Genomic DNA, 10,687 nt, shown 5'->3' with positions numbered 1-10,687 from the left:
GCCTGTTCTTTCATCTCGCTGCTCAAACCTCTTGCAGGAGGGGAAGCATGCAGATGGGCAAATGTAGAGGCTGGGGCAAGCGCTTTGGGCTCCAGCCCTGTGGTAGTGTCTAGGGGTGGGTGCCTGCAACCCCAGTGTTACAAAGCTTTTTTTTTTTTTTTTTTTTTTGAGGTTTTTCTGTTTCTTTTTTGTTTTTGTTTATGTTTTTGTTTTTGTTTTGTGAGAAGGTGTCTCGCTCTGTCACCCAGGATGGAGTGCAGGGGTGCAATCTTGGCCCACTGCAACCTCTGCCTCCCTGGTTCAAGCGATTCTCCTGCCTCAGCCTTCCGAGTAGTTGGGATTGTACACCACTATGCCCAGCTACTTTCTGTATTTTTAGTAGAGATGGGGTTTCACCATTTTGGCTAGGCTGGTCTCGAACTCCTGACCTCATGATCCACCAGCCTTGGCTTCCCAAAGTCCTGGGATTACAGGAGTGAGCCACAGAGCTCTTTCAGCTTTGCCATCTGCAGATGGCTTGAGTGTTAATCAGCTCAGTGGACTCTCTGTCTTTTCACAAGGGCAGAGGGCCAGGGTGACAGCTTTCTGTATCCAAGCTCTTGTCCAGTGCCTTGGAAAAAATCGGGTCACACACGGACTCCACGGAAGAATGGCAGGTTTTATTGAGTGGTGGAAGTGGCTTTCAGCAGGATGGATGGGGAGGCAGAAGAAGAGGATGGAGTGGAAAGGTGATCCTCCCCTGGATTCTGGCTGCCCTGTGGCTGGACTCCTCTCTGACTGCCCCCAGCTGAACTCCTCTTGGCATTCAGATGTTCCTCTTCTCCCTTTCTCAGCCACATCATTCTGCCGTCCTTCTGCTGGTCTTCGGGCTTGCTGGTCTGCTTCTGGAGCCTGGGGCTCGGGATTCATATGGGTGCAGGACAGGGGATGTGGTGGGCAAAAAGACAACTTTTGGAGCATGAAAACAGAAATGCCTGTTTTCATTTAGGACAGCAGGTATCCAGGCTTGAGGGTGAGGTTTGCCAGGGAACTGCCCTCTTCGACCCAGTATTTCCATCTCCTGTCCATATCACTAGGAGGAAGACAAGGCAAAGACTAAGGAAAGGCTAAGTCTGTCACCTTGAAAAGTAATCTTTATTCCCTTTAAAAACAAGAAAACTGAGGCTTAGAATGCATGGAAAATTTAAGTAAATTGATTGACTCAAGTCCCTTTTTGCACATTGGTACTCTATATTGTTTCTTTCATATAGGTATATATATTGAACGAATAGACATCCACATTTAATGCTTAAAATAAGTAATAGTGGTTACTTAAGTAACCATTAAATTAAGTAAACTGTAATAAAAGTAAAATCTGTGATGTTATATACAAGCAATCACATAATTAATGGCATTTGAGTAGCTTTTCCAAAATCCTAGGAAGACGGTATTTGTGTATTTGTTTATAGGTTGTTGAGGCAGTAATAAAACAAGCCTACAAGCTAAGGAATTTTATTTGCAGAAATTGAGGGATTTATAAAATGTGTCTATTATCTTATAATACTTGGCTGGCAAAAAAAAAAAAAAAAAAACAAATTGCATACTGTTTAATCCAAGAATTAAAGTTTAAGAATTGAATTTATAGATACATTTCCTTGTGAATAAAGATAATATAAACAAAAATATTTACCGTTAAAACATTTATAATAGCAAATTACTGTAAAAACCTAAATGTCCATCATTATAAATTAGTTTAAATAAAGTATGTTATCCAGTTTGGGTAACATTTTTATTTTATTCTACCAAAAGAGAGAAAAAAAAATAGCCAGTCATGGTGGCGTGTGCCTGTAAACTTAGCCACTCAGAAGGCTGAAGCAGGAGGATCCCCTGAGCCTGGGAGATTGAGGCTGCAGTGAGCTATGATTACACACTGTGTTCTAGCCTGGGCAACAGGGTGAGATCCTGTCTCTCTCAATAATAACAATGAAGTATGCTATATTAATGTACTGGCATATTATGCAGTAATTCAGAATCATAGACTTATGTGTGCTTATATGGAAAGATCTTCAAGATACACATCAAGTGAGGAAAAATCAAGGCCCACAACTGGGCATACCGTTACTTAATTTCTATAAGATATTTTAGGTACATATGCATATATGTTCAGAGACGATATTTTGAAAAGTAACTCTTAACAGTAGTTCTCTCTGGGAACAGAAGTAGGAGACCAATCATAAGACATGGACGCAAGACTTTCCATTGATTGTATAATAATATTTTATATCTCTTAATATTTTTATCATCGGCATGCATTTATCATCTGCATCCCTTTAAAATTAGAATCTACACAGAATATATACCTATGATGGTAACATAATTTTGTGAATATATAAAAACATTGATGTATACTTTCAATAAGTGAATTGTATGATATTTGAATTATATCTCAAAAGAGCTATTATTTGAAATATATATATATATACACACATATATACTTTTCTCTGATTATATTCTACTCAAAAGAATAATCTACTTTGGGAGGCCGAGCCAGGCAGATGACCATAGGTCAAGGAGTTTACCACCAGCCTGGCAAACATGGCAAAACTCCGTCTCTACTAAAAATACAAAAATTAGCCTGGTGTGGTGGCAGACCCCTGAAATCCCAGTTACTCAGGAGGCTGAGGCAGGGAGAACTACTTGGACCTGGGAGGTGTAGGTTGCAGTGAGCAGAGATTGCCACTACACTCCAGCCTGGGCCCTGTAATCCCAGTTACTCAGGAGGCTGAGACAAGAGAATTGCTTGAACCCGGATGGTGGAGGTTGCAGGGAGCGGAGATTGCCACCGCACTCCAGTGTGGGTGACAGAGCGAGACTCTGTCTCAAAACAAAAACAAAACAAAAGTCTCAAAAAAAGAATAACCTAAGATCTAGTTCTCAGAGAGATCAAGGGCTAAGGTGCAGTGATATTCAGGAAACAAAAACAGATAGTACCATTGCTAATTATAAAAACAAAATACTGAGTACTTTCTATGTGAAAATTCTTATTGAATGCTATATATATATACATATATAAAATTTACTTCTAATTTGGATATGCAGGTATTATTCCCTTTTACAGGTGAGGTAAATGAAAATGAAAGAGATTGAGTTGTTTGCAAAAGATGATGCCATTGCAGTTGTTTTGTTTTGGTTTCGTGTGTAGGACTTAGCACCATGCTAAACTAGTAGAGAGCGCTTTGGTGAGTGAGGATAAACAGAGATTTGATCCAACTATGGAATAAAATATTCTAATGTGTTGCATGGAAAAGCAACAATGGAAGCAATAATCTCTAGCGTTGCTTGGGAAATATACCAAAATATTGTTTGATGTTTATCTAAAATACAAATTGTAGTAAACAATTATCTATTATTATCTGAAATTCAAATTAAATAGATGGCTGATTGGTTGGTTTGCTAAGTTTGACAATATTAATATTAGGTTAAACACAAGCACACACACTATATACACTTAGATAAGTGGTCTAGAGAGGAAAAAGAGTACTATTGTGTTTCCAATGGTAATTGGGATCATACCCAATTAAAAAAAATACTATGAAACAAAATGGAATGGACTAAGTAAGTGTGAATATTCACTTCTGTGATGTGTCAGTTCTAAGAAGCTTTTAAAAGCTTGAGCTTTGGGAGAAGTTGAAGCAGGAAGAGGCTTGAATGAAGAGAAGAGAAAAATCAAGGGATCCAACAGCAATACTCAAAATTTTTAGTTCAGCAGTGGGAAGTAAAAGTGCTCCACAAGTAGGTTTTTGGGTTATAAATGTATCTGAAAGAAAACACTCCATTCGTCCGACCTTTTTTTTTTTTTTTTGAAGATTCTCTTTATCAAGGGAGAGGTAATAATATGTACTCAAACATATAGGGGAAAAAAAAAGGGAGTTAGAGAACAGTAGCAACCAGTGATGTTGAACATGATAAATAAGAAAACATTTGTTTCCTAGAAAAGTAAAACAAAAACATGAACCCACTAGATATTTCCTGAGAATGGAGAAAGGGCTGGGACAATTTTTTTTCTAGTTATAAATAACCAATCTAATCCTCTTGAATTTTTGACAACTAGTCCCAGAAAATCAAATTCTATTAATCTTTCATTCCAATCAGGTTTAGGTATATATATATATATATATGTGTGTGTGTGTGTGTGTGATCATGTGTTTCTGTGTGTGGGAGTAGGGGAGGGCATGCCCAAACATGCACATACATGTGCACACATTTGTATACAAGCACGTGCATGCTTTAGGTTGGGTAAACATTAATTCTACATATAATTAAACTGTATACACATATACAGAGTACATATGGTCAAGCCTTATAAACCCTGTATTAGGGTTTTAAAGAAATACATTTTTATAAAAACTATGTTACCTTAAACCACAGCATTCCTTCCTCTTCTAAACAACATTTACAAACGAGGATATATAAACATCTTTAGAAGAATGACCCTTTGTTTTGCAGTGAAAGAAAATCTTCAGGGTTACTAACCTTGTGCAAAATATCACAGAGTCTGTGAAATAAGAAAGTCAATATGTATTAGACAAAGAGAAGAGACGAGTGTATAGAGTGAACAGGAAACCAGCGATGAGAAAAGCAGCAGGGGGTTGCTTGTTGAGCCCTGTGACCTTTCTCTATTCCGATTACATTGAAGATCGTGCAAATCACAAAAAATATATGTTTCTTTAATTCTTTAGTTTTCTGTATACAGATAATGATTTTTCTCTCCACTATTTTCTTTTTAACTTTAGTAATTTTCCTCACTAAAGTTATTATACTTGTAAATTCAACTCAGTGTAACTTAAATAGGAGAAAATAATAAGTATCTCGAAGTTTCTCCTAATACTATTTATAAAACTTTCCAAAAATGGATAGTATCCTTCCCCTATCAAGTAATACTATATGCACCAAGGGAAATGAAACAGATCTTAGAGTGAGTCCTGCAGCCTATTAAACATTTAATAAGTAATAAGGATCCATCAAAATGTGGACTATTTTTTACAGTCCACATTGCAGACAGTCCTTTTCCAATTTGAGTTATGAAAGTGAGGAGGAAAGCCATTGTGACAGAAGAATCAAATATAAAGTGACTAGAAATAGCTGATTGATTGTATTGTTCATTTTGTAATATAAACTTTCAAGGACTGAGTCATGAATACAGACAATTTTGTGCCATTATCAATGTACATGTATCTCTGGCTTAATATCTCAAAATACTGAGATTCTATTTCTTTTCCAATGTCATCATAACTATTTTGATACATTCATTAGTCAGATCCCTGGATTGCAATTTGTCTTGTCTTGCGATACCAGGGAGTAACACCAATATAGGACACATTCAATATAATTTGGCAATTCAGCATGCCTTTCATATTCTGATTGTCAAGACTGGCTAATTGTACAAAGTCAAAGTAGTACGTTTCAGTGATAGCAGGCTTAGAGTGTCTACTTCATGGAAAAGATGTCACTTGTTTCTTCTTCATTCCCCCTTCCAAATCTAGCCTATTTTCATAGCCTTCTGTGAATAAGACACATTTGTCACCATCCTCTACTGTTCAAATCAAGTGACCCTGGCATACTGCGATTGGTAGGCTGAATTCTAAAATGTACCCAAGTTTCCTGCCTCTGTTCTGCATAACCTGTATAATCCCTTCTCCCTGGGTGTTATAGAACCTATAAATATTATGGGATATCACTGCCATGATTATATTATGTGGCAAAGATAAAGGGGCTACAAACTAATAACTGTGTTTTTGTAAATCACTAAGTAGGTGGTAATTTGTTACACAGCAATGACAAACTAATACAAGTGACTTCTAGGCCAACATCATTATAATATGAATTGAAGTTAGCTGATATTGTCTTCAAGAATAGGAAAACTAAATTCAGAACTACATTAATATCAGGTCCTAAACTAGTGTTGAACACACAGTGCATACTCAATAAGAGTTGTATATGTAACTGACTACATTGCTCTTCTTTTTTCTTTTCTCTTTTTTTTGTTTTGAGACGGAGTCTCGCTCTGTCGCCCAGGCTGGAGTGCAGTGGCACGATCTTGGCTCACTGCAAGCTCCGCCTCCCGGGTTCACGCCATTCTCCTGCCTCAGCCTCCTAAGTAGCTGGGACTACAGGCACCCGCCTCCATATCTGGCTAATTTTTTGTATTTTAGTAGAGACAGGGTTTCACCGTGTTGCCCAGGCTGGTTGCAAACCCCTAAGCTCAGGCAATCCATCTGCCTCGACCTCCCAATACATTGTTAACTTATAATAAATAGTTACCACTGCAGATTACAATTCACTTTGAAATATATCAATTTTAAAAAATGATAAAATGTTGTTAGGATTATTATTAAAATACACATTTTAGAAAGGAGAAACAAAATCCACAGAGAGGTTAAGAAAATTGATTGAAGTCACAGCATGGGTAACTGCCCAAATCTTCCACTTTAATCTCTCCACCAATATTGAATAGAGGTATTGTGGAAGTAAGCAGACGGAAATGTGTTTGAAAATAAATATAATTGTGTAATTCTGGTTAACTCATGAAAGCAAGTAAAAATTGCATCAAGAAAATCTGTTTGGGGACATGTTATTTAACATCTTCTAGTTTCTATTCCTTCATCTATAAAATGGAAATAAAATAGCACCAAGCTTATAGAAGGCAGAACATTCACATAAGCATCCCTCTTGCAGGTTAATAAAAAGAAAGTGGAAAATGTAGAATTTTGAGATTTTAAAGCATTCATAACCTTGTTGTATGCCTGCTGTCTTTATAGATAGCTTTATATATTTTAAAATAATACAATTAAATTTTTATTGTAAATAATTTATTTTACAAATAGTTTTCACACACTTGGAAAAGCAGTATTACAGGCATTTTTTTTTTTTGTCTTTTTAAACAGTTTAATTACTTGGTAAGTAGGGCATTTAAGGTTTTTTTTTTTTTTATAAGTTGTTGATCATGCCTCAGATTCTTCTGTCTACCTTGAAGAGTATAGAAACTAAGGTCCAGTTGACATGATAATAAAAGCATGGTTCTAATTTAGCTATCATTTTAGAATTTCAAAAGCAATCAAAATCACTCTGGCATATTAAGCAAAGGAATGGGCGATTTTTTTGAAAAATCTTTACCTTTTTGAAAGTAGTACAAAATGCATCTTTTCATTAAGTATTGGAAAGAAAGCCATTGGGCAAATAGCTCTTTCAGACTGGCCCATTGAAATAAATTTCTCCTTCAGAATAAAAAAGAAAAATAATTTTTATACTACTTAAAATATTAAAATAACCTCTCAAATATATATATATATATATATATATATATATATATATATATATATAACCTTTAAAGAGATTGTGACTTGACAACGTATTTCCAAAATTTACTTTTTATTTTTCAAATTTGCACAAACATTTTTGGGCCTAGTAATTGTTTTTAATATTTCCAAAAGGATTTACTTCTGTTGTTTGCCCAGAATAACTCCAATGGATCTTGAATAGGACTTCCTGACAGATACACTTAGATATAAAACATCTTGCAAAATGATTGACAGATTTTCATATAAACACTAGAGCTAGAAAAAGTAGATGTCATTTTCTGTGGCTGCAAAGAGAGATGCGTTTCAAACACCTAGTATGAAATTTGACTAGTAATTTTCTTTATAGTCATATAAAATTAACAATAGATATATTCATTTAAAAATCATCATCTTCATTGTATTCTATCTAGATGAAAAAATAAAATTAAGCTTTCGTTATTAATGAATGTTTATTTTTTGTCACCATATCTTGGGAGAACATGCAGAAAATTCTCACTCTTACAGGCATTTGGATTTGTCTCTTTCAGTAACTCTGTTCAAAACATAAAATATTTGAAAAAAAATAAGAAAAAACAAATCCTTGCTTATTTGCTGTCCTTTTACAATTTACACTAATCTTAAATCCTAATAGTGCTTATCTCATACACAAATGTAACAAAATGACTCATCCACCCTTACTGACATTAAACTCGCACAAGATGCCGTTACATGAGTTTTCACACAAAACAGAAGCCAATATTCCTTCTGTGATGAACAGATCTTCAAACACAAGGGAGTCACAATTTTTATCTGTCCATATTTTCCTATAAAGTAATGGGAATGTAAAATCAATCATATCAGTAAACAGAAGGAGGGAAATAAAGACACATATACAAAGTAGAAAGTTTCAATTTTCAGAAAAGGTTTGGAGTTAAACAGATGATGATAAAGAAGCTGTGTGCCTTCTATGCCTCCAGGCAAAAGAAAAGCTATGAGTATTCAATGTGCCTTGAAAATAGTGCATTTGACTGTGTATCTAGAGTAACAGTATAGAATTTCAACATTTTATACATGACATCAACAAGTATAAGTAATTGTGATTCTATACACGTAGACATACATGAATAATTAGGAAGACAGCAAGAAAACAATACTTGGACATTTTGTTAGGTGGCTTTTTAAATGTGAAAACACCACTTAGATGAAGATTTTCCATGAATAAGATTCTAGAAACTAAAAAAAAAAAAATCTACTTTTACTCTAGCAAGCACAGGCATACTGTAAAGAAGCTGCAAATGGGTAATGTGGAGAGGGTAATGAGACTTAAGTATAAAACTAAGATCAATTATATCTAAACTGAGAAATTTTCTACAACAATTAGCAGATCATTTTTACTTGACAAAATGTTACTTTTCCCCAAAGAAAATGTCTTTTTCTCAGAGAGAAATTCAATTAGAGGCTTAGCATTCCCATTGTCTAAGTAGCAGTCATATATACCTTGTCTCTGTCACAGTGCTTGATATTATCTATATGTGAGTGACAGAAAAGTCCAGGACTAACAAAGGCTCACTCTGTTCCTGTCAGGAAGCTCTGCTGTATCTTTCTTATTAGAAGTACCCAGGAGTTTTCTCTGCAGAATAGAGTCCTAGAGTAGATAATAGCTTTATCTTGTTTTTAACCATTTGTATTCCTGAATCGAACAGATCTCTCCCTTTATCATGGAAATGTATGCCCCCATTAGACTCAAACCAGCAATTTAATTTACACTGAGGAGACACAAAACATAATGGCACTTTTTTCCCCACTCTTCTCTCTTAATTTATCCAGAGGGCAATTCTCAAAATAAAGAAAAAATTAATTATGATGCCAAATTTCAGTCTCAAGGAAACTTCTATTTTTTGTTATGCAAAGGGAAGACTTGGGAAAGTGTATATAATTTTAGTTTCTGTACAAAAGAAAAAAAAAGGTCTTTGTTCAAAGAAGTTCAAGTTTAAACTTGCTTATCATCAGCCATCATAAATGTATTACTTCTTGCTGGAATCAAATAACTGTCATTATAACAATAATGGAATTATAAGGTTAAATAAGATTACAGGAAAAATAAAAAACATTCAGTCTGTATCAGTTGTTAACTTATTATTAATTCTAACATTGTGACCAGGGAATACTATTGTGTGAAAAAATGTAGTGCAGAATATAAAGAACAAGAAACATCCAAGGGCAAAAATAGCTGATTCAATCATTAATGTGGATAATCAAGGAATGTCAACAAAGTTGAAGTTTTGGCAGAAAAATAGAATGGCTTAAAGTGAGTGTCAGGTTGTTCAAATACTAACCTTTGATTCTGTGATTAGGAATGAGAATTAGGTCACAGTTCCTGTTTCAGGGAGCGGGGAAAAAACACTTCTTGGCTTTGCCCTGAAAAGGTGATTATTTAATCAAGAATGACATTGGATTATTTGCTTTTTTGTGGTACATTGAGAGCTTACATTGAGATTAGATGGCATATCATTTCTTTTGGAGACAGACTGAAAAAGAAATGGGAATTATTTTCTTATAAAAGGACTGCCAGAAAGCCCTACACGTGTTGACAAAGCCAGATTATTTTATTTAGTAATTTATTCTATCAGATTTAGTAAACAAAAAGCAACATTTTCTTGAGTCTTTCTTATCCCAAGAACTCTTTACACTTGCTCTTAGTTTTGTTTTTCTGGTGTTCACACGAAATTCCAATTTATATTTATTTGACAGCACTGTCCGTTATTGCGAAATACCACACATACACTTACACACACACACACACACACACACACACTTTCTCTTTCACACACACCTATGCTCAGACATAGTTTCTCTTGAAGGAGCTGAATTCTTTCTCCTCATTCTATTTCATGAAGAGTAACACTAGGAGGAACTGATAAAGTTAGCAAGGATGGCTGTAATATTTCCCTCATTGGATATTGGATAAGCTTCTTCCTGAGCCTAGGTCCTGATCTCCATTTATAAGGGCATTTAATGTTAGAAAACTTGGAATTGAAAATTCATTTTCCCCTTTGACATGTAAATCTAAAAAAACCAAAAAAAAAAAAAACAAACAAACAAAAAACAAAACAAAAAAAACAAAACAAAAACCTCTCACAGTATTTACAATCCAGGGATGTCTTTCTCAAGGACTTGGGAGTCATGCCTTTGAAATATATTAAGGAAGAAAGGGGCCGGGCGCGGTGGCTCACGCCTGTAATCCCAGCACTTTGGGAGGCCGAGGCGGGCGGATCACGGGGTCGGGAGATCGAGACTATTCTGGCTAACACCGTGAAACCCCGTCTCTACTAAAAATACAAAAACAAAACTAGCCGGGCGAGGTGGCGGGC

General features: G+C 35.3%; 1 long non-coding RNA gene across 1 annotated transcript; it reads right to left on the bottom strand.

The window, feature by feature from the left end:
- Positions 1-638: 638 nt before the first annotated feature.
- LOC123569877 (uncharacterized) lies at positions 639-9,737 on the bottom strand. Its single transcript, XR_006693764.2, has 3 exons — positions 9,653-9,737; positions 7,153-7,253; positions 639-1,072 (listed from the first exon to the last, which is right to left on the bottom strand). It is a non-coding gene; the product is annotated as an uncharacterized lncRNA (long non-coding RNA).
- Positions 9,738-10,687: the final 950 nt, after the last annotated feature.

This window comes from Macaca fascicularis, chromosome 17 (assembly GCF_037993035.2).
Source record: "Macaca fascicularis isolate 582-1 chromosome 17, T2T-MFA8v1.1".
NCBI lineage: Eukaryota > Metazoa > Chordata > Mammalia > Primates > Cercopithecidae > Macaca > Macaca fascicularis.
The sequence above is the reverse complement of the archived record's forward strand: the minus strand, read 5'-3'. Positions and strand labels throughout refer to the sequence as shown.